Genomic DNA, 24,535 nt, shown 5'->3' with positions numbered 1-24,535 from the left:
ACCAGAGTCCTTCTAGGAACAAAACTCACAACCTGGTTGCTCAGAATATTTGCATGCAGAGTGAAGAAGCAGAGAAAACTGAGCTCTGCGTAGGAGATAGAACATGGGGCTGGGTGGGGATCCTTTGGATGAATTATGACCTGGAAAGCCAGGGGAGGTAGGTATTTTAATCAGAGCTGTGGGCAGAAGTGTGTTGGTCAGGGGACCTGGATGGGGCGGAAGTTCAGCTGGGCAAAGTTTCAGGTTTTGCCCCTGAGAGTGTTACTGCAGTACTGTTGATGGGGCACAGAGGACAGCAGCAGCTGGGGGCAAAGGAATGGCAGGGAAGGCTGGCAAACAGCCCGTGACCATGGAAGAGGAAAACAGCACATTAGAGGAACATAGCTTGGTTGGAGTTCCTCCGTGAGATGCTCAACAAGGAGCAAGAACTAGGTCTGATTCGGAAAGCCCAGCCCTCAGGGGTGCACGCTTGATGTGTGTTTTCAAGGAAGGAAGGGCAAAGGGGAGGAGGGGATGTGTGTAAGTGCTCGCAAGCATGCTTCCTCCTTCCCTCCTTCCCTCCCTCCCTCCCCTGTCTCCATCCTGCTAGTCCCACCAGCCCTTCCTTCTCTGAGCACCCTCCTGGACATCTGCTATTGGCTGGTCCCATCTTATCATCTGACTTCTGCTTAGACGCTCTCTAGCTGCCCCCAGGGGCCTATTCCTGAGCCTGTGACCCCGTCGCTCATCACCCTCCACCACACAACTCTGGTTCATGGTGTTCCTTTGCACTCACCATCCTCAGAAATTGGCCTAAATAGTTTTTGTTAGATGTTGGCTGATCCTACCCCCTCAGTGGACTGTGAAATGCACCAAAGCATGGGGTGTGGTGATCCTGTCCACTCCTGGTTGCCCTGAAACTAGGATAGTGCCTGTGCTCAATAATTCTCAGGAGAATTTATTATGGATTCTTTTTTCCTTTTTTAAGATTTTATTTATTTATTTATTTATTTGCTTATTTATTTGACAGAGAAAGAGCATCAGTTGGGGACAGAGGGAGAAGAGGAAGCAGGCTCCACAATGAGCAGGGAGCCTGATGCGGGGCTTGATCACAGGACCCTGAGACCATGACCTGAGTCGTAGACAGACGCTTAACTGAATGAGCCCCCCCAGGTACCCCTTAGGAACTTTTTATAAACTTTATCATGGCTACTACTTGTGGAGCACAGAGATTGTCCTAGGCCATGCCTCCTTATATACATTATTGCAAATCCTCATGCTAGGGTCAAACCGATGCTGTCAACCCCACATTATAGGTTACCAATCTCGAGGCACAGGAGCCCGGTCACATGTGCATACACAGCTGATCAGCTGATCTCTTTTGGGGAGAATGCTCCCAGAGATCTCAGAAGGTCTGCATGGGGACAATGAAAAAAAAGTCTGAATTTTGTGGGCTGGGTCCAGCTGGCCAAGAATGCAAGGCACAGGAGACAAGCAGGACACGCACTTCAGAAAAGCCCCCTCCTAGGGCCAGCCTCGGTCTCCCAGGTCCAGGAATGTGCACCGCAGGATGGAGCTCACTCTCAGCAGATGGGGGCCCTCCCTGCCAGGCAGGGGCGTGCTAACCGGACTCAGATGTTGCAACTGCAGGAGACAGACCAGTCCCCGTACGTTTGGGAGAACTTGAAAGAATTCTGGAAAAGCCATAAATCTTGGACTGGAGCCTTTTATCAACCTCTAATTTATCATGGTCTCTTAATTACTTTGACTGGAGAAGTCGTAATCCATATGTATTGGAAATTTGGTCGGCACAGGCCTGTTTTTCATGACAAGGGCAGATCTTGACACATGCTATTTAACATAGAGAGATTCCACTTGGTGGCGACTTGTTCCTATGCCTTTCCAAGAGGGGTGCCCCTTCCCCCAGCAGATCACCTCCAGCTATCTCCACTTTGCCATGTCCTGCACTGGCCCATAGCACACAAGGGGGAGAAAGAGTCTCACTCTTAAGAGACCTGATATTGACTGGGGGGTAAAAAAAAAAGACATCTAGATAATTCTATCTGAGCATGATAGAGGACATAGAGGCCAAGCATGGGATGCGGTGTGGCTACCAAGAAAAGGTATATGACTAAGCCTAGGGCATCAAGGAAGGCTGGCTGAAGGAGATAGTGGAGACTCATAGACCTTCAGAAAGCAAGGACTGTGCAAAGGTCTAGAATAAGATGATCACATGGAATGTTGGGCAACTAACATGAGCCAGGTGTGGCTAAAACTACAGCATGTGTCTTTGTAGGCATGTGGGTAGAGCCTGGCACATAGTAGGAGCTCATCTCAGGAGCTCCAGATGAATCCTGTGTTCCTGCTTGTTGTCTCTATTTGATTCACTGATGGAAAAAAGCTCTTGTCTTCCCATGGATTCCTCTGTGCCCCCAAGTCTGTCCCATTTCAATTCTTCCCATCTCAGTCTCTGGTGCCACCATATACCCATTTGACGGGCCACAAACCTGACAATCAAGCTTGCTTCTTCTCTTTCCTTAAACTTCCTCATCCAGTCTGTCTAGGCATCCCACTGGTTTACCTTCAGGGCATATCCCGAGTCTGTTCAGAGTCATCCCCATGGTTCCCATCCTACTCTGAGCCTCCTCCCACTCTGGCCAGCTTCCCACAAGTGTCTCCCATACAGAACTCTGGGCTCCTTCCAGCAGGGTCTGTGCCCCAGTTGTCCCAGTGTCCCCTGCGCTGAGCTCTGCTGCATGGATGCACATGTGGGCTTGTGCTCTCTTGGGACCCTTTCTGGAAGTGGTGAAGAACATTCAATTTGCCTTCAATGCTCTGCAACACATGTTGGGAAAAGCAGAGTAGAGTGCAAATGACAAAATTCTCCCAAATTTGGGAGAGCTCCCTCCCCCCCCAATCATCTCTGCATCACTGAGCAGTCACTGTGCATCAGGTCCTGTGCCCTGTGCTGAATCTGGAGGGTTTGGGGACCGCAGACATGGTCTTACTTTTTGTAGCAGTGTCATCATTGGTAACCCACCACTTCTGCCCTATTCATTATCCAAGGTGTCCCAGTATAGATAATGGATTTCATGGTCACCCTGTCTCTTAGGGCAAGGTCACCACTCTCAAGTCACCCCAGCAGAATGACAAGAGGGGCTTTGCCCTAACACACAGCAGCAGGCTGAGGTGAGGACTCTCAGCTTATAAAAGCTCCCCAAATAATTCTCTGCTACCTCCACCTTCCTGTGTGTGAATACTTACTGGCTAGGGGGCCACTCATGCACACAGAGAAGCTCTGTGCCTCCCACACTGACAAAATACCATCAGGCACAATTGTACAAGGTTAAGAACCTTGTCTCTCCACCCGCCCACCGCCACCCCCCTCCCTGGGGCAGATAAGAAACAGGAAGTTTGAATCTTCATGCCATTTTTCCCAAAGTCACTTTCTCAACCTAGGCTGGAGCCAGCCTTTTCCGGGTTCCAGAATGAGTTCTCTCTCTTTACACTTTGCTGATGCTCACTTTGGCCCCCGAGAGAGACTAGCCAGAACCAAGTGCATTTGTTAATATCACACCAGTTTACTTATTTGACCATTTTCGTTGTTTTGGATTCAGTTGGGCTGACACTCTTCCTCTAAATGTGCTGCTGGAGGGCTTTCAAGTCTGTGTACATCAGCCCAGTTTTGTTTCCCAGCTACAACCTGACTCACGGTACCACCTACGTACACCTTTATGGTTTCAAGAACAGCAGTTTATAAGAGTTGTTTACACATTTCAGTTCCGAGCAGAAGAAACTCAGGTTTTGCTCTGCCTTGCTGACTCCCCATTCAAGCTAGAGGAAAAGCTGGCCCTAAGGCGAGTGGTTCAAGAAGCATAAATCCCCTTTGGTTAATAGAACTCAAAGCTGCCTTCCACTGGAGCTATGCCTTGAGCTTCTACTGTCCACCACTGATGCTCTGTTACCCATTTGGCCACCGGGAAATACATACCTGTTGACAAATGCAATGCCAACACCCTCATGCTTCAGTGCATGTCCACAAAGTGCCAGGGGTTTCATAAAAAACCTCACAGATCAGCCCCCATTAGTCCCATTTTTCAGATGATGCTGAGACTCAGAGAGTGCTGTGACTTGCCCCAGGAGGCCACAGCAAGCAAGAGGTGAAATTAAGACATACATCAAGATTGCTATGATTCCAATCCTGCGTTTTTTGCTTCACATCAGGTGAGTTCCATCTCCATCCCAAGGAAGGGTACTGAATAATAAGTCTGGAATAAGCTTTGGGCTTATATGTGGGTGATAAAATGGCACTCCTGGGGGCAGAGTGAGCAAAGGCATAGTTGGGGTGCTATGGGGTGCCCAGAGACTTTGGAGATAGCACTCAACTTACTTGTCTAGACTGCTGTGTGTGTGGGTGGGTGGGTATACATGTGTCTGTGTGTGCATGGGGGTGGCAAGTTTTAGAAGTATAAGTTGAAACCTGATCCCACAAAGTTAAGAACCATGATGAGAAGCCAGGGCTGTTCTGCGTTTTTCAGCAGGGAGCCAATGACGATGTTTGAGCTGGAAATGCAAGAGGACATAAAACTCTCAGTAAGAGGACTTTTTCCTAACTGACTCTCCATTTAAGCCCTAACTGGGGTCTTAGTTGATCTGTCCTTGTAGAGGCAATTCTAAGCAATCAGTAACATCCATTCTGCCAAATATTTTTTCATTCAACGAACATTTAGTGAATACCAGCTACATGCCAGGTACTGGCTCATTTCGGTACTAACAATTGCATCTAATAGGGAAGGTAAGTATGTGAACAGAGCATTGAAAAATGGTGTGATGGGACAGATAGAGATAAACATAGACTACTACGGGCATGAAAGAGTTTTCAAGCAAACCTAGAAATACGTGGAAGTCTTCGACAAGTTGTTGCCTGGTCTAGATCATACTGAATGACTAGAAGTTGGCCAGGGAATGTGAAGCTATGCCAGAGAAGGGACTGCAAGAAATAAGATACAGGGGCAAAGCATCTTCAGGTGATGGCAGAGGTATTTACTCATCACTGAATAAGCAGGTGTTCCTCTGCATCACTCCTTTGCATGGTGGCAGGGCCATGTGACCACTTGTGGTCTACCAGGTGAGAATAGAGATGTTGTGTGTTACTTTCAGGCTCAAGCACTGAAGAGCTTACTGTGGGCATCTCAGCTCTTTTTTTCCATTACCCCAGCCATAGGGGCCACTTGTTGAGGTCAAAGGAGCCTGGAACCCTGAGTCACTGCATGGAGGACAGCTTCCCTGGACGGTTTCCCTGCATGTATGAGCTTGGGTTAAGCCACTGAGATGCTGAAGCCAGCTCCTTATTGCAGCCTGGCATAGTCTATCCCAATGCCCATAGAGAGTGTTGCGACTCTGAGCAGTTTGGTGTTGCCAAAGGACAAAGAACAAACAGGGGGAAGAAGTAGACTGCAGACTCCTTGTCTAAACTGGGAGCTTCTTGAACCCACTACCTCCCAACTGATACTAAATATCTTTCTTCACTATTCCCATCACAAAGGAGTGGTGTCTGGAAAATCTGATAAAGCAATTTCAGCACAACTGAGACAGCGCACACCTTCCTTCCCCTTCCTCTTTCTCCCTCATCTTGTCATCTATTGGTCAGACAAATAGCTGGGTCTTAGCCAGCCCAACTGTCCTTCATAGGTCCAGGAAATTTATTTTGTTCACTGCTGTAGCATAGGAGCCTAGAATAATGCCTGGCACATTAGAAGTGCTCAATAAACATTTATGGACTAAGCATACCAAGGAGAGGCTAACATAATAGTTTCTCCCTGAAGGCAGAGAGGATGCTCACATTATAAAGCTTGAGACACATGCCTGTGTCCCCAACTCTGCTGTTCACCAGCAGCATAACAGTCTCCTCAAACCTTAGTGCTGCCTTCTAGCAAATGAAGATTGCATGCTCACCTCCCATGGAGGTGGAAGGCTCCTAAAGGTCTCAAAAGATACAGAGGCTGCATGGTTTTTATCAATACTTTTTTTTTCTCTTAGATTCTAGTGATTTGATTGAAAGATAAGGTCCATTACCAGTGACAATTAGAAATGTCATTTGCAACATTACTCCGGTAGTTGGTAAGATATTTGGGACTTTAGAACCATCAAGTCATTCATCCCCTTTTACCTAAAACTTTGCTAGGACCAAAGGCACTCAGGTTCCGAGAAGCAACCACAAGACAGCAGAGTCTGTCCCCAGTCAGTGAACTCAGTGATTCCCTGCATGGAGACCACATTCTTAGGTGCTCTAGGGCTTCCAAAAATAATAAGTATGTAGATGATCTTTTGTAGAAATCCAAAAAGGGCCTCTGAGACAGGATGGCATCCTGTATCATCACAGTGATGATAAACTCATCATGACATCTCCAGACATAATAATATCCAGCATGTGTGCAGCACTTTGCCTTTGTTTTCCAGTGCATGTTCATGGCAGAAATAATCAGATGATAAAGGGACATGTGATTATGTAGCTACTATTTATGAGGGGCTACAATGTGCCAGACTCTGTTCAAAACAAGTTCCACTTCTTAGTTTTAGCCCCACAACCACCCTAGGAGGTAGAGCTTAGTATTATACCCATTTTGCAGATTGGGAAACAGAAGCACTGAACAACTTCCTCATAGCACCTCAGCTGATAAGTGGCAAAGATGGGATTCAAACCCCGGCAGCCTGGTTCCAGAATGTATGTTCTTAACCAATAAAAATAAGAAGAAATTTGGCTGCTTAGATAGGTCAGTCAGCTAAGCATCTGACTTCAACTCAGGTCATGATCTCAAGGTCCTGGGATCAAGCCCCATATCCAGCTCCCCTCTCAGTGGGGAGTCTACTTGTCCCTTATGCCCTTCCCTCTGTTCCTGTGCACTCTCTCTCTCAGATAAAATAAATTTAAAAAATCTTTAAAAAAATAATAACCAGAAACAATTTAAATCTTACTCACTGTTAGGAGCTGAATTATGTGCCTACAAAGTTCATACATTGAAGCCTTAGTCCCTAATACCTATATATGACTATATTTAGAGATAGAACCCAGGGAGCAGTAACTGAAGATAAGTGAGATCATATGGATGGGACTTAATCAAATATGACTCATGTCTTTATAAGAAGAAGAGATTAGGATATGTTCAGAGATGCCAGCATAGAGGCCCACAGAGGGATGGCCATGTGAAGAGGAAGCCAGAAAACAGACATCTGTAAGCCAAAGAGAGGGGCCTCAGAAGAAACCAAACCTGCCGACACCTTGATCTTGGACTCTTAGCTTCCAGGAGTGGAGAAAATAAATTTCTAATTGCTTAAGCAACCCCCCCGCCCCCCAACCCTGGTCTATGACATTCTGATATGGCAGCCCCAGCAAACTAATACAGCCATCAGAACCACCTAACAAACTATGTAGTCATGCTGTCATTCAGCAAACATATATATATATATACACAAATATGCCTGTGACCATACTAGACAAAAACACATTCTACAAGATCTTTATTCTGAGGGAATTCATTGTCCAAGTTTGTCTATGTATGGCCCTGTCCTGGTGAAATAGACTTAGGATAATAGGAGATGATGCACTATGAGAAATCCATCCATCCATCCATCCATCCATCCATCCATCCATCCATCCAACCGTCCATCCAACCATCCATCCATCCTTCCATCCATCCATCCATCCGTCCAGCCATCCATTCAGCCTGTATTTTTTCTTGACTCTTAGGGACTAGGTACCAGAGAAACAGAGATGACTGACCCTGACTGACAGGCTTCAGGGAAATCCTGCATGGGAAAAATCAGAGCCCAGGTCCCAGAGTCGGGCTTGATAGGTTCAAGTCCTAGTTCAGCCACCTGTTGGCTGTGACTCTGAGCAGGGTTCTTAAGCTCTCTGTTTCTAGTTTCTAACTGTCAAAAGAGTATCAAAGGGTTTTTAACATGGAAGTTTGTTGTAAGGGTGGGAACCATGGATGTGACTTGATCAAGTTGTGGGTGTCCATTGTGTCTGCAGAGTGATGATGAACTATAACTAAATGCACAGAGGTTGCACCACCAGTGACATTAGAATTCATTTTGAATGTTCCTAAAAAATGCATTTTCAACCATGAGACCTTGAAGGTCATGGGACAAGGAAAATGGCCCCATGTCCTCCGAAGTCCAGTGTTCAACCTGTTTAAACTTTCCCCATCTGAAATATGGGCGTTGGAGCACTTTCCTCATGCTGAGATGTGTTATGAGCATTTGGGCTCACAGTGTCATTAATCTTGCATTCTACACACGAGGCAGGAGAGTCCCAGAAGGTAGGCCAAGTTCATATAGCAGCTGTCAGAACATGAGTGCTTTGACTCCAGAATCTATGAGCTTGCCTGTAAGCAGACCAGTTCTTTAAGTGGTAGTGGAAAGGGCCTCCAGAAGGGGCTCTCAAGGACCTTAGGAAAAGGATGGGGAATGCCACTGTGTGACTTAAAGACTCTGCTAATGGATATCCAGGGGGCAAGCCGTGAGGATGCCCCAGTGACTGAGTCCATCATTTATATTTCTGGGGACACCTGGTCCCACCCTCCTCCAAGTCTCTCACAAAGGTGGCTCTGCTGCAGACACCCAGAAACCAGCTGTCTCTGTGACCCAAATGGAAATACAGTGTTTGTCCCTTACTTGAAGTTTCGCTTTCTGCTGGCTCAGTCACCTATGGTCAACCACGGTCCAGAAGCAGATGATCCTCTTTCTCACTTGTGGCCAGAGGCTCATAGTGGCCTCACACTATGTCATGTGTCTATGTCACTCCCCTTGCTTCCTCTCATGTGGGCATGATGTCACCTCTCACTGTTGCAAGAAGACTGGTGAGGACAGTACAGTAAGATATTTTAAGAGAAAGGGACTGTAGTCACTTAACATTTATTACAGTATACTGTTATAATTATTCTATTTAATTAATATCAGTCTCTTACTGTGCCCAATTTATAAATTCAACTTCATCATAGTTACGTATGAACAGGGGGAAAACATAGTAAATACAGGGTTCTACACTACTCACCATTTCATGCATTCCCTGAGGATCTTAGAACGCATGCTCCTCAGATAAGGGGGGATTCTTTGCCAGAGAAGGTTCTAAAACCCCCATCACATACTGCCAGGAAATCTTAGTGTAATGCTCTCTATTCTCAAATTTTGTTAGTCCCAGCATAGTGCCCTATACTCATTTCCTAATTAACAACTTTTTTTGCCCATTGGCCAAAAAGGAAAGGAAATTCACTGCCGTGTCCCCCCGGGGTAGGCTGCTGGCCAGGGGCATGGAGCTACAGCTCCCCAGGGGAAACACACTTTGAGGTAACACCTTCTCACCTGTGTCCAGTTCTGCTGTGTGCTGGTTAGTGTTTGGTTAAGGAACAAGGGCATGGAGACATTGATGAGTGCATAGTTTTATATTCTCATTAGAGTAGCCCCTGACTGCAAGCTCATTAAAGCCATCATGTTAGGTTGGCAAAGATTTGCTCAGGAATTGCAGTGTTGATTCAGATCTGCTGCATAGGGAGATAAAGTAGTGTGCGCTGTGTCACTTACTGGGAATTTGCAGTCTTGGATTCAGACTTGTCCCATCATTCTGGCCTGGTCTATACGTCTGCCCCGGGCCTGAGATGACCCTTTTCTCATCCGCTTTATCTGCAATGGGATTTGATGCTATGCCCTGGAATTGACGTTTCTTTAGGAAACTAATGATTTCCTTATGATTTTGCTCAGAGTTGTCCTTCCCCTTCTGTACTTGTTTCAATGGTATGTATCCCCCAAGTATGCATGTCCACCCCCGAAACCTCAGAATGGGATCCTAACTGTGTCTTTGAGGTGTGATGGCATTTATGTAAGGTCACACTGGAGCAGAGTGGGCCCCAATTCACTGACCAGTGTCCTTATTACAAGACAGAGGGAACCGGAGAGCATCCTATGAGGATGGAGGTGGAAACTGGTGGGATGAGTCTCCATAGTGAGGACATCAGGGATGGCCAGTGATCCGCTGGATGCTGGCACAAAGTTATGGAACAGACTCTTCCTCAGCCCCCAGAAAGAAATCACCCTGCTCATACCTCGATTTCTGAGTTCTTGCCTTTAGAACCGTGAGAGTCAATCCCTACTATTTGAAGCCACCAAGTTTGTGGTGATTAGTTCTGATCATCAGTGGAAACAATACACCTTCTCACTCAAGGTGGTCCCTTGTGTCTCTGACATTCTTCTCACTGCTGCCCGAGACTTGCCAGGGCCAGGATTCTCCCACTGCCCCAGGGGCCAGCTACTCATGATGATAGGCCTCTAGAAACTGAGGTATGCTCCCACACAGCCTTGGTCTCGATGACTTGTCCTGCTGCTCCTCTCTGCTCATGCCCCCTCTGTGTCTGTGTCCTCCCTCTCTGACTTCTGAACATGTGACCCAGCATCCCCTTACTTACAGCTGATTTTGATGAACACTTGAGATCCTCCCTCCGTGAGCCAAGCTTAGGGCTCAGTGCAGAGGAAGTGGCCCCTGAGGTCTGGCAGCACGTCCCTGGTTTCCTATGACAATGTTATCTCATGGTGACCTCTACAGTCTATGGGTCATCAGAGCTTCTGGGTGGGGTGTAATGATGGGGGTGGGCTCTGGACAGTGCACATGCACCCCCACTTCAGGTGCATAGTGGCCCTTACAGGACTCCAGACCACACAGGGAACCCTGAGCAGACTGAGTGTCCTCACATGCCTGTCAGGAGAATAGTCTGGAGGACTGCCAGGCAGGCCAAATGCAGAGGGTGGAGTCCCCCATGAAGGGGTGTTTGGAGGCACAGCCAGATGGACATCAGGAGGGTTTCTCACTAGGAAGGCAGGGGTGTTTCTGGAAGAAGAGGTGGCCAGCGGCAGAGGCCAGTGATAGGGGACAGTTGTGATGGGGGGGTGCAGTGTTGGGTAGGGTTTGGTTGGCAGTGGGATTTAGGTGGAGGAGGTCTGTGGGGGGGCAATGGATGGAGCTTAGGCAAGCAGGGGTGGGAGGGGAGTGTGGCCTCCAGGAATGTGGTCGGAGGTGGAGGAGGGAACACCAATGGCAAGAGATGGAAAAGCTTCGGGAGGGGAGGCTCTGCCCCTGGGAGGAGCTAGCAGAGTAGGGCAGAGTCAAACAGACAGAGTCAGGAGCAGAACCGTTCACCCAGGTAGGATAGCCCAGCTTCTGAGACACCTTCCTGAGAAGCCAATCTCTGCTGACCTCTGTCCTCCTATCTGGAGGTATGGAGGGGAATGAGCCCGTGTGCCCCCTCGGTGGTCTCAGTGACTTCTGACGGAGACAGTGATCAGTCATGATTGCCCAATTTCAAAAGGCAACCATATGGTGTCTTAAACCATGCGGTTTAAGATGAACAGGACCAAAATAAACAGCAATAAGTACTGGAGGAAATAAGTCACATTAACTCCTTTGTCATTTCCAAGGTGATAAGACTATTTAAAAAATACACACACACACACACACACACACACACACACACACACACATCTCCATATACCTCCCAGAGTTAAGATCAACTTTGAAGGGGAGACTGTAGCAGGATATTAAAAGTTTAACAAGGCGCAGTTTCAGAGGTGTTAACATTTGACAACCAGAAACAGCAGTAGCCAAAAACTTATAATATGAAACAGACCGTAAATGATGGGCATTAAGGTTGCTTGCTTGGAGCAGGGTTCTGAGCAGTAGGATGTCCTCTGAGGGGACAGATCAGACCTGGATTCTAGGTTTGTGTAGCTAGGGAAGCACTTAGTCTGGGAGTCTTCACCTAAACCAAGATGACCATGCATGCATTGTAGTTTGTGGCTGGATGGAGATAATGAGTGGGAATTCTCCGCAGTGCACCGGGACCACAACGGTAAGGACGGCAGGTGCTTATGGTGGGCCTTGCTGTGAACATCGTCAAGACTTTACTGAGTTTCTCACAGTGGAAAGGTGCAGAGGGGCTGTGGTCTGCATTGTGCCAAATGATTTTTGCTATCACACTCATAAAACTTTCTGTAATAATTTGATTTTGCCAAACTTTAACATCTGGACAAATAGCTCAGAGGGACGCAAACCTGACTCAGACCTTCCTAATGAAATAACACATTTATTAAGGGGGTTTCAGTGGCATTTCTGGAATGTGTCCAGGTGCTGATTTCTAAAGGAGAAGGGGGAAGGAAGGTGGGTTTGAATGTGTCAGAAATTTAAATGAAGTCCAAAGAGAAGTAGATGAAGAACCCAACAAGCCCACTTTAGCAGCTAGATTTCTGGGTTCTTCTGTGCCACAAATTGCTTCTTCTACCCAAGTGGGTGTCACTTCTGGCTGTTCTCTGCTTGTGCACATGGCTCCCAGGTAAGATTCTGAGGTCCTCTCAGGAGGGGTGCAGTTCCAGCATAATGCATAATTTTCATGCATGCACTCATTCATTCACTCATGCTTTCTTTCATTCATTTATTTTTAGTACTGAGAAGCAGATTGATGTGTTCGCTAAAACTTGGCTGGGGTTTAAATTTCTCTCTATTTCTTGCTGTGTCACTTAGGAATTTCATGGTACGTCTCTGTACCTGTGTTCTCAGCAGTAAAATAAAATGAATGACGGTTCCTAATTTGATTTTTTTTTTTTTTTTTGTGAGAAACAAGGTAAATCAGCTAGCATAGTTAAGCAAAGTGATCATGGTAATGAGGGACAACTCAGTGTGCCAAATACTGTCCTCCATTCTAGAAGATACAAAAAATAAGGTGGTCTTTGTCCCCCAAGGAGCACAAATGCTGGTGAAATGAACTAGTTTTCAAAGAAATAGTGATTCTTTATGTATCATGTGTTATTACAGCATGGTGGTAAAAATCACTTAATATGCATTGGGCATTGTTTCCTATTGTCAGATTTTTTCTATATGCTTCACATGTATTCAGTCATTTAATCCTCACCAAAACTCGGGGGGGGGGCAGTACTTTTTGAAAAATTTCCATTTGACAGGTAAGTCAATGAATCTACAAAACTTGCTTGCCAAATGATTTGTTTGAATCCATAATAATGGCTGATGTTTACAAAGCTCTTGGCCATTTTCAACTTCTTCCCATTCTTATCCATTAATACTCACAAGAAACCTACATCATGGGGATGATTTTTTTTATTTTTAGAGGGACTAACAGATGGAAACTTTGAACCATGAGGAGTCAAGAAACGTGCCCAAGATCATGGAGGTTGGCACAGGCTGCTTCTTAGTTTCAGACGTTTTCTATAACCAGCATTTCTCTGAGATGCATCCAGCTAAAAAGACAGAGAACTAAGCCTTCCTGAGTTCATGATGTTTTTACTTGACTTTGGTAGAGCACACACGTTAATTTATTCTCTTTCTGTTCATGCAACCCATTCTATTCTTCTGTGTGTAGTCTATAACCCTCTTTCCAACTCCACTGGGACCCCAGCTTTTCTTGTGGGACCCTCCCCACTGCATTCTCTGATTGCTTCTGATTATTATTTTTTCTCCAGATAGGTTTGTTTGCATTTTTTCAAACTGCATCTCGTTTTTAACTCATAATTCCAGCTTCGATGAGTTCCTTGCCTGTTGACTCCCACTTTGATCGCGGTCCCAGGCCATTATGATTTAGGACATCTTTGGCAAACTTCATTAACCTGCTCTCAATTTATTAATGGTACTGCAAAATCAGACCAGACCCTTCCTAACCTGTACCCCATGGACAAAACCCTGGAAAATTAAGGATCATTATTTTTATTATATTTGGGCTTTTTCTCAACCCGTATTATTGTCAGGCCTCATCTGCATTACTTTGGTGAGGGCCAATTTCAAGAGATGGAAGTTCACATGTTTTCCTGGCGCCAAACACAGATACTTATCCTGCTTCCTTCATCTGGTTTTATAAACCTATGAAAAAGGAAAGATTTCTCCCCTATAGCACATGTTATTATTTATAGGTCCAGACACACTATTATTTTATGTTATGGTTCTGAATCTTTCAAATGTTTCCTGTATTCTTTGTTCTGTTGTTTCTCTTATTAGAAACTGTCCTTTGATTTACTGCCTGGGATTGTTCTTTCTTTTCTTGAACATTTACTAGCTGTCAGGCATCTGGTGCAAAGCCTTGAGCCTCTAAGGGCAGAGACAAGAGCAAGACCCATAAGAAAGCAATCCCACCACATAAATGTGGGTCAAGCAACTTTGCCCCTTTTGACCATGCAAACTTACTAAGCATGTAACAGTATTAGGCTGTGGTTGAATGTCAGTGTACAGATTTACATTTTCTCTGAGTAACAGGTCAGCAGGTAACATCCAACAATACTCTCATTTATCCAAGACTAAAGAAATGATATAATCAACAAGTGGGGCCATACCAACCTAAAAAGCTTTTGCACAGCTGAAGCAACAACCAGCAAAATGAAAGGCAACCTATGAAATGGGAGAAAATATTTGCAAAGTATGCATCTGATAAGGAGTTAATATCCAAAATATATAAAGAGCTCATAGTACTCCAAGTAACTCTCCAAAATGAAAGTCAAGGACCAGATGTCTTCACAGGTGAATTCTACAAAACATTTAAAGAAGAGTTTATGCTTATTCTTCTCAAACTATTCAAAAAATTAAAAGAGGAAAGAAAGTTTCCAAATTCATTCTATGAGACTAGAATTATCCTGATACCAAAATCAGATAAAGACACTATAGAAAAAGAGAACTACAGGCTAACATCCCTGATGAACATAGATGCAAAATATTCAGCAAAATATTCACTGAATCCAACATTACATTAAAACAATCACTTACCATGACCAAATGGGATTTATTCCTGGGATGCAAAGGTGATTCAATATTCACAAATCAATCCACATCATACATCACATCAACAAGATAAAGGATAAAAACTGTACGATCATTTCAATAGGTGTACCTATTTAACAAAGTACAACATCCATTCATGATAAAAACCCTCAACAACATAGATTTAGAAGGAAGATACCTCAATCTAAAAAAGGCCATATGTGAAAAGCCCAAAGCTAACCATGCACAATGGTGAAAAACTGAGAGGTTCTCTCCTAAGATCAGGAACAAGATAAGGGTGTCCGTTCTCACCACTTTTGTTCAGTGTAGTATGGAAGTCCTAGACATAGCAATTAGACAAGAAAAATAAATAAAAGTAGTTCACATTGGTAAGGAAAATGTAAAACTTTCACTATTTATAGACATGATATTATATACAGAAAACCCTAAGGATCCCACAAAAACTACTGAAACTGATAAATTGAATTTGGTAAAGTTGAAGGATACAAAGTTAATATACAGAAATCTGTTTCATTTATACACACTAATAATGAAGTAGCAAAAAGAGAAATGAATGCTGGAACACTGAAAAGCATTAAAATAAAATAAAATGGAAAAAAAAAGAAACAGTCCTATTTACAATTACACCAAAAATAATAAAGTACCTAAGAATAAATTTAACAACGGGAGTATACCCTGAAAACTATAAAACACTTAGGAAAGAAATTGAAGAAAACACAAACAAATGGAAAGATATTCCATTCTTATGGATTGTAATAACATATATTGTTAAAATGTCTATACTGCCCAACGCAACCTACAGAGTCAATGCAATCCCTATCAAAATGCCAACAGCATTTTTTACAGAACTAGAACAAATAACCCTAAAATTTGTATGGAACCATGAAAGACCCTGAATAGTAGAAGTAATCTTGGAGAAGAACAAAACTGGAAGTATCACTATCCCAGATTTCAAGATATATTACAAAGCTGTATTAATCAACACAGTATGGTATTGGCACAGAAACAGACACATAGATCAATAGAACAGAATAGAGAACCCAGAAATCAAACCACAACTGCATGGCCAATTAATATTCAACAAAGGAGACAAGAATATGCAATAGGAAAAAAACAGTCTCTTGAACAAAAAGCATTGACAGAACTGGACAGCTACATGTGAAAGAATGAAACTGGACCACTTCTTCACAGCGCACACAGACAAAAAACCCTCAAAATGGATTAAAGACCTAAATGTGAGAGCAGAAACCATAAAAATCTTAGAAGAAAGAAGAGGCAGTAATTTCTCTGACATCACTCATAGCAACATTGTTCTAAATATGTCTTCTGAAAAAAGGGAAGCAAAAAAAAAAAAAATAAATTATTAGGACTACCTAAAAATTAAAGGGTTCTGCACAGTGAAGGAAACAATCAACAAAACTAAATGACAACATACCAAATGGGAGAAGGTATCTGCAAATGACATATCTGATAAAAGGTTAGTATCCAAAATATGTAAGGAACTTACACAAGTCAATATACAAACAAACAAACAAATAATCTAGTTAAAATTAGGCAGAAGGCATGAACAGACATGCATCCAAAGAAAACATCCAGATGTCCTATAACATATGAGAAGTGCTCAACATCACTAATCATCAGGGAAATGCAAATCAAAACTGCAGTGAGAAGGGTGCCTGGGTGGCTCCCCTTACCTGGGTGGCTCAATTGGTTAAGTGTCTGACTCTTGATTTCAGCTCAGGTCATGATCTCAGGGTCGTGAGATGGAGTCCTGCATTGGACTCTGCACTGGACATGGAGCCTGCTTAAAGTTCTCTCTCTCCATCTCCCTCTACCAACCCCCATGCCCCGCTCACATATGTGTTCTCTTTCTCTCTCAAAAACAAGAACAAAACCATGAAATATCACCTCACACCTGCCAGAATGACTAAAATAAAAAACAAAAGAAACAGCAAGTATGGGTGAGAATGTGGAGAAAAAGGAATCCCTGTACTCTGTTGGTGGGAAAGCAAACTGGTCTAGATACTGTGGAAACAGTATGAAGGTTCCTCAAAAAATTGAAAATAGAATTACCCGTATAGTATGATCCAGTAATTCCATTACTTGGTATTTTCCCGAAGAATATGAAAACACTAATTTGAAAATATATGTGTACCCCAATGTTTTTTGCAGGATTATTTACAATAACCAAATTATGGAAGCAACCCAAGTGTCTATTGATAGATGAATAAAGACAATACACACATACACAATTAAATATTACTTAGCCATTAAAAAGAAAAACAAACGAAATTGAAATCTTACCATTTGCAACACGGATGGACCTAGAAGGTATAATGCTAAATGAAATGTTAGTCAGAGAAAAACAAATACCATATGATTTTACTCAGATGCAGAATTTAAGAAACAAAGCAAATTAACCAAGAAAACAAAAGAGACAAACCACGAAACAAACTATAGAGAGCAAACTGATGGTCACCACAGGGGAAGTGGGAGGGCGGATGGGTAAAATAGGTGCTGGGGATTAAGAGTACACTTATCCTGATGAGCACTGAGCATTGTATAGGATTGCTGGATCACTACGTTGCACACCCAAAACTAAGGTAACACTGTACATTAATTATGTTGGATTATTTTTTTAAAAAGAACTTATACAATCAATATTTTAAAAGTGAGCAAAATATCTGAATATTTTTCCAAGTATGCCATATGCAAGACCAACAGTCACATGAAAAGATGCTCAACGTCATTAATTACCAGAGAAATGCAAATCAAAACCACAATGAGCTGTCATGTCACACCTGGTAGAACAGGCATTATCAAGAAAACAAGCCATAACCAGTGTTGGTGAAAATGTGAAGGAAAGGGAACTCGGGGGCACTGTTGGTGAGAATGTAAATGGGTACAGCCACTATGGAAAACAGTAATGAAGTCTTCAAAAAAAATTAAGAATAGAACTACCATATAATTCAGTAGTTCCACTTCTGGGTATTTATCTGAAGAAAATAAACACCCTCCAAAGAGATACATGCATCCCATGTTCATTGTAACATTATTCACAAAAACCAAGATACGAAAGCAACTTAAATGTCAATGGATGAGTGGATAAAGAGTTAATCTATATCTGTATCTCTCTGTATCTATGTTATTTACATCTATCTATATAAACAGTGGAATATTCAGCTATGAGAAAGAAGAAAATCCTGCCATTTGTGACAACATGGATAGATATTGAAGGTATTTTGCTAAATGAAATAAGTTGGAGAGAATAAGAAAATTACCATCTAATATTACTTACATGTGGAATCTAAAAAAGCCAAACATCTAGGGGGGTAGGGGGGATGGTGGTGACCAGGGCTGGTGGTGGGGACACGGAGAGATGTTGGTTGAAGGTACAAACTCCCAGTTATGAGACAGATAAATTCTCAGGCTCTAACATACAGTATGATGAGTATAGTTAATAATGCTTGAAGGTTAAGAGACTTCTCTCTTAAATGTTCTCACCAGAGAGAATAAGTAATTATGTGATGTGACAGAAGTGTCAGTTGATGCTGCTGTGGTCATTTTACAATTCAGAAGTGTATCAAATTAACATGTTATATACCTTAAACTTACACAGTGTTGTACGTCAATTTTATCTCGACAAATATAGAATAGGTCAAAATTTAAAAAAAAAAAAGAAGAAGTTAAGGAGCTGGTGTAACTTGGTCAAACACAAGAAGTGCTGAAGCTAGGCTTTGGATGCTAACTCTGTCTAGCACCAGTGCACCTGCCCTTTGCTTTGTGGCTCTGGTCCTCCTTCCACCTTATTCAGATACAGGGAAACTTTGTGTTGTCTCCGTCCTTGCTCCAAGGCATCCCTCATCAGCCTTCTTCCTACAGATACAGTTTTGATAGCACATGTCTATAGTCTCCATCATCTCCTCTAGGCTGTGCCCAGGCTGGACATCCTCATGCAGTTGGCAGTTGGGGAATCCACTAGCAAACCTCCCTGGCATTTTCATAGCCCAGCGTATCATGGAGTCTGTGGCCAAAGCACAGGGATGGGGGGAAAAAAAAAAGTGGAGTGAAGTTGGATTTGAGGTCATCCAGTCCTGGGGTTAAGACTAAGATGCATGCTTACAGCTATAAGACGCTAGAGAAGCCTCCTTCGGAGAGGGACTGCCCAAGATTTATAAACCTGGCTCCTTGTGCTGCAGGCAGTGGTGGTGGTATGTGGGCCATAGGTGTAAAGGCTGCAGAGTGTGCTGTAAGTTCAAAGTGTGGAGGGCTGATTTTCACATGGTGTGCTCAGGTGCAGGTCCATTCAAAGCAATACTGAAATACGGTCGTGGTTCCATGGTTTCTTCATGACCTGCAGATCTTCTTTCCCAGTGTGGTTCAACACATACAATCCAACCCTATATTTGAAGCCCTAGAGTGGGACGTTTCCACCTGGCTGCCTCGCAGGTGGTTTGGATACAACAAATAGGAACTGAACCCCCATCTTCTCCTCTCTGACCCATTGTCTTTAGTACTGGCCATCTTGCTGATTAGCACTACCATCTGCCCAGACTCTAGAGTTCAAAACCTTTATTTCACTGGGCATGCTGGCCACCAGTTGTGCCTGGAGAACAGCTTTGAGATCCCTTCCATTCTCTTTGCCCATATTCCTCTTCTTGGATCACAACTTTGCCATTTTTCACCTGGTCTTCTTTTTACCAGGCTTGCTCCCTTCCTTTTGCCTGTGGTCTCCCTAACCTTGCAATCCATTACTGTCATTCTGCTCTCAAAATCCACCCTGAGTGCTCAGTTGCCTTTCAGAGAGACTCCAAGTTCAGCACAGGGGCACATTTTTGGGAGGTCTAGTCCACATCTAATCGCTAGGCTTCTCTCAGACAAGTCCATGACCATACCTTCTTCTCCGAGGGCCTGAAGTTCTTATTACTCTTTGCACAGAACATGCTTGCCAGGCCGCAGGAATTTTGTATGGGATGCTTCTTCCACCTCGAATGCATCCCTCACTTCTCTTACGTGAGGAATTAGTCATCCTTCAAGACCCACTTTTGTGTCACCTTTTAGACAAAGTCTTCTGTGAGTCCTTCAAGTCGTCTTTTCTCTATTGGTTTTCCTCCATCATTTACCTATGTATGTATGTATGTATGCATGTATATATTCATTCATGCATGCATGAATGAATATTCACTGAGCCAGACCTGTGCAAAGTACTGAATATGGAGATGAATTAGAAAAGTACCTTCTCTCAAAGGGCTCAAAGTGTCATTGGAAAGATGGACGAGGTCACAAAGCATGAATGACACAATGTGAGAGGTGCACATCCTACCTGCTCAGGTTCTAGGTCTCTCCAGGTACAGCTCAGTAAAAAAAGTGCTGAGGGCTATGTGATATTTATAATCTGTGTAAGCAACTCTGGAGATCATGATTTAACAAAAATAGGAAAGACAGACTCTAAGGCTAGCTGGTGGGTGGGAAGGTTGAGTGCAGTAGGGAGTTTGGAGCCTCTTAAGCTGGACCATTTTTGAGGAATTCAGGGCACCCTCACCACAGAGGCAACAGGATGCAGTGAGCATTCAGTGATGTGGGCGTTGAAGGTTTGGTCCTGACTCCTGGGGCTGCCATCAGCCTGTCGTGACTCCCTAACCCTGGTGTATAATGAAATTTTTGTCCCAGGTATTGTCCAGTGTGTTTTTTTGTCCCTATGCAAACTATTATGTATGTTTGCATAACTATTCTATAACTCAAATCAATGGCTATACAACCGAAGAGACACTTTTGCAAACCCGTGATCTTGTTTGAACAGTCTTTGCTCACTAATTCTTTCTGGCAATACTTTTAATAATAATGCATTTCAAGGAAAACACTTCCCATATCTCTCTGTTCTCCTCCTCCTCCTCCTTATTTTTCCATTGCTAATTTGGAAAATACCTTACTTTTAGGTCCTTTTTATCCTTTCAATTCTGTTTTTATTCCAAAGCAGTCAGATTCTCAGCTATGAGGGTGGGTATGTGGCCCACTGATTTTCTAGTCTTGACTGTCTGCAAAGCTGCCTTTTCATACACAGAGAGGGAGGTAGCCTTGCTATTAGTAGCATAGGTAGTGACCTCATCCACCGATGGACTTCTAGGAAATAAGAACTGTGTCCTTTTCTTCCAAGACATATCGCCAGTGCCGAGGATGGCGGCTGGCACCCAATAAAAACTCAATAAATATTTGATGAGTGAAAGGGTGAATGACTGAATCTCTAATGAAGTTCTCAGCCATTGCCTTCTACAATGTATATTACGTATTTACCTCTTTTAAAAATTGTTTCCATTTACTCAACATGAGACTGCGTATCTCCTTCCATGCTCTGTGCTAAGCACTTAACAGATACTAGCTCATTTATTTTTCTTAACCACAAATCTAGATGTTACTATTATATCCATGTTGAGGATACTGATACTTAGAGAAGTTACATATTTTACCTAAAGAGCTTAAGCACAAGGAACTTACACCATAACCATTTCCTCCCCAGATGCCCACTCTTTGCTACTTGCAATTTGGGTTCTGCTCCCATTGCTCTTATAAAACTGTGGGCTTGAGGGTCCCAATGGCCTTCTGCATTAGTTAGGAATTGGGTTTGCTTTCTGGGAACAGAAAGTATTAGTCTGCTTGTTCTGCCATAACAAAGTACTACAAACTGGGTGGCTTTAAACAAGAGACATTAATTTTCTCATTGTTCTGGAGGTTGAAAATTGGAAATCAAGGTGTTGGCAGGGACCTACTCTCTCCCTGTGTCTGCCCTTGATGCTTCTTGGCTTGCAGGTGTCCAAGTCCAGCTTCTGCCTCTGTGCCCACATGGCCTTTTCCTCTTTGGGGGTCCAGATTTCTCTCTTCCTCTGAAGACACCAGTCACATTGGATTAGGGCCCAGCTTCATGACCTCATGCTAATTCAGTTGCATTGGCAAAGAACTTGTTTCCAAATAAAGTCATATTCATAGTTCTTGGGGTTTAGGATTTCAACATATCTTCTTAGGGGACACAATTATCTCCCTAACAAAGATTAATGCACATAGGGGTTTCTTCTCATACATAATAGAGGTCCAGGGCTCCATGATGTCAGAAGCAGCCCGTGTCCCCCATCTTCCAGCTCCACTACCCTCTTCACTGGCTTCCACCCTGGAAGTCCCCCATGGTTTAGGACCTCCTGAGCCAGGTGCTTATAAGCAGGTCTATCAGTTTGCTAGGGCTTTCTAACAAAACACCACATACTGGGTGGTTTAAACAACAGAAATGTATCCTGTCATTGTCCTAGAAGCCGTAAGTGCAAAAGCTGGGAGTGCAGTATATGTTTTAGGCTCCTCTCCTTGGTTTGTAGATGACTGCCTTCACTGAGCCTCTTGGTATCACCTTTCCACTTTGTGTCCAAATCTCGCCCCCACTTTTATTTTTCTTCATTAACATTGTAAAGACCCTATCTCCAAAGGTCACATTCTAGGGTTCTGGGGTTAGGACTCTAAGATATGAATCAGGGAGCACACAATCCAACCCATAACATCATTTACCTAAGAAGTCCCACTCAATGCTTTCCCTCATATTGCACTGACCAGACTTAGTTTAATGACCATGCTACATACAGGCAAGGCTGAGAAAGAATCTTTTTTTCTGGGTTGTTATGTTTGATCCCATCTGGCAAGAGGGGATGCTTACAAATGAGCCACATTCTGACTCCTTCTCACCCATCACCTCTTTAAAGTCCTCCTGGGCCAATCCCTTCTCGGACCTCCAGGGGCTGTCAGCCCCAGTACTCATGTCCAGAGAGATGCTGCATTCTAGCATCAGCTCAAGCAGCCTGGAAGGTAAGAGAGCTCATTGCAGAGGGAGTGGGCCAGAGTGATCCTGTCCTTAGTGATCACCTGTGCCAAGCGTGAGCACGGCTGATGGTGAAGGTGAGCATCTCCTGGGGCAGACAGCATGCCTGACCTTCTACCTCTGGCCTGGATGTGCCCTCACTATAGCTTCTGGCAGACCTAGAATCTTCAGCGAGTCACTACCCAGGGATTGGCAGCTTGTCTCTAGGCAGTTGTGACAACACAAACCCCTCCTGCATGAACACACACATTATCTCAGCGTCTGGATGTAGAGACTGACACCTGAGAGACTCCATCATGTTTAGGAAAAGCAGTGACTGAGAGTGATACGGGGACATCTTCCCCTCCAAAGTGACCACACAGCGTGCTCTTCTTCATTCCCAAAGCCCCTCCTCATCCCCGGCTGTCACAGGAAAAATGCTCCCCCCTCCAGCCAGGGTCCTGCGGCTTCAGCATCCAACTATTAATCCCCCAGGGATTGCTCTCCCCTTGACACCTTCTCCCTTCTTCTGCTTCTCTTCGTCAGAGATCACATCCATCAATAAGTTTTCCATAGAGTTGGCTTCGTAGCTGGCCTCCCCCCCTTTCCCTCAGCGTCTTTCCCATGGTCCTGTCTTTCTGTCCAGTCTCCTGATGAATGTCCCACCACAGATGCTCCATCGATGCCTGAGAACAGGGAGCCTGATCCTGGCACTGGACCCACACCAGACTCACCTCTCTTGACTCTGCAAGCCCCCCAGGCAGCAGGGTGCCATGGTAAGTGGTGTGGTCCTGAGAGTTAGGTGGTCTGAGGTCAAATCCTGGTGAACTTTGGTGAGGTGCTTGGCCTTTCTGTGAACATATTTTCTTCTATAATTGTTCACTGAGTAGCAGTCATGATTGTTGCCAAGTGTCCGTGGAAACACCAGCCTTCTCCTAGTAAGACTGCACACCTGCTCTTTTTTTTTTTTTCAAAAATTTTTAAAGATTTTGTTTAATTGGGGCGGGGGAGGTCATAGGGAGAAGCAGACTTCCTGCTGAGCAGGGAGCCTGATGCCCAACTTGATCCTGGGACTCCAGGATCATGACCTGAGTTGAATGCAGTTGCTTAACCAACTGAGCTACCCAGGTGCTCCTGCACTCCTTGTCTTAAGTAAAATTGCACTCCTTGTCTTAAGTAGATTATACTTCTTTTACCTATACCGGCACAATGGTGTCCTGGTGTCTTGCTGCCTTGCCTATTCCAGTCTAATAAAATCACCACACTCAGCCCCGAGTCTTCCTCAGGTAGCTTTGGACTCTCTCTCCTACTCACATACCTTCAGTGGCTCCCCCTTATCTCCTGATGGAAGCTCAACATCCTTATCTGGGTACTCACAGCCCTCTATAGATCTCTCCCTGGATCTATCCTGGTCCTTGATGGGGGCTCCGTACTCTTGGTGGATCTCTGGTGACATTCCCACTTCTCATCTCAAGCACGTGTTTCGTCTCTGTCCTTCAGTATCTCAAACCATCTGCTTCCGGAGACCTCACCATTCCTCCTACACAGTAATTGACTTTCCTTCTTCTGAACCAGCTCCTTCTAACTCTACAACACCTGTTACCTCTCTCCCACCTTGTGTCCTACACCTTTGTGTGATTGTCCTGTCCCCTTACCCCAGCTGGTAGGCATTAATCTCAGTGTGGTGAGGCATGTATGTTAAGTCACTAATAACAAAGAACTAAGGCTTGTAATTAATTTCTCTGTTGTTTAGAAATATGAGCAATTCCAGATCAGCTCTGAAATTCATTTGCATGCCACTTGCCTCTCCTGAAAGGTTAGAGTTCCAGAAGCCCCGTGCGAATTGTGCAGAGCCTGACCAGAGGAGTAGGTCTTCTGTGAAAGTCATCCAGCTGAGAGTCTCA

This window comes from Lontra canadensis, unplaced genomic scaffold (assembly GCF_010015895.1).
Source record: "Lontra canadensis isolate GAN:19392208 unplaced genomic scaffold, GSC_riverotter_1.0 scaffold108, whole genome shotgun sequence".
Taxonomy (NCBI): Eukaryota; Metazoa; Chordata; class Mammalia; order Carnivora; family Mustelidae; genus Lontra; species Lontra canadensis.
Note: the sequence above shows the minus strand (reverse complement) of the source record.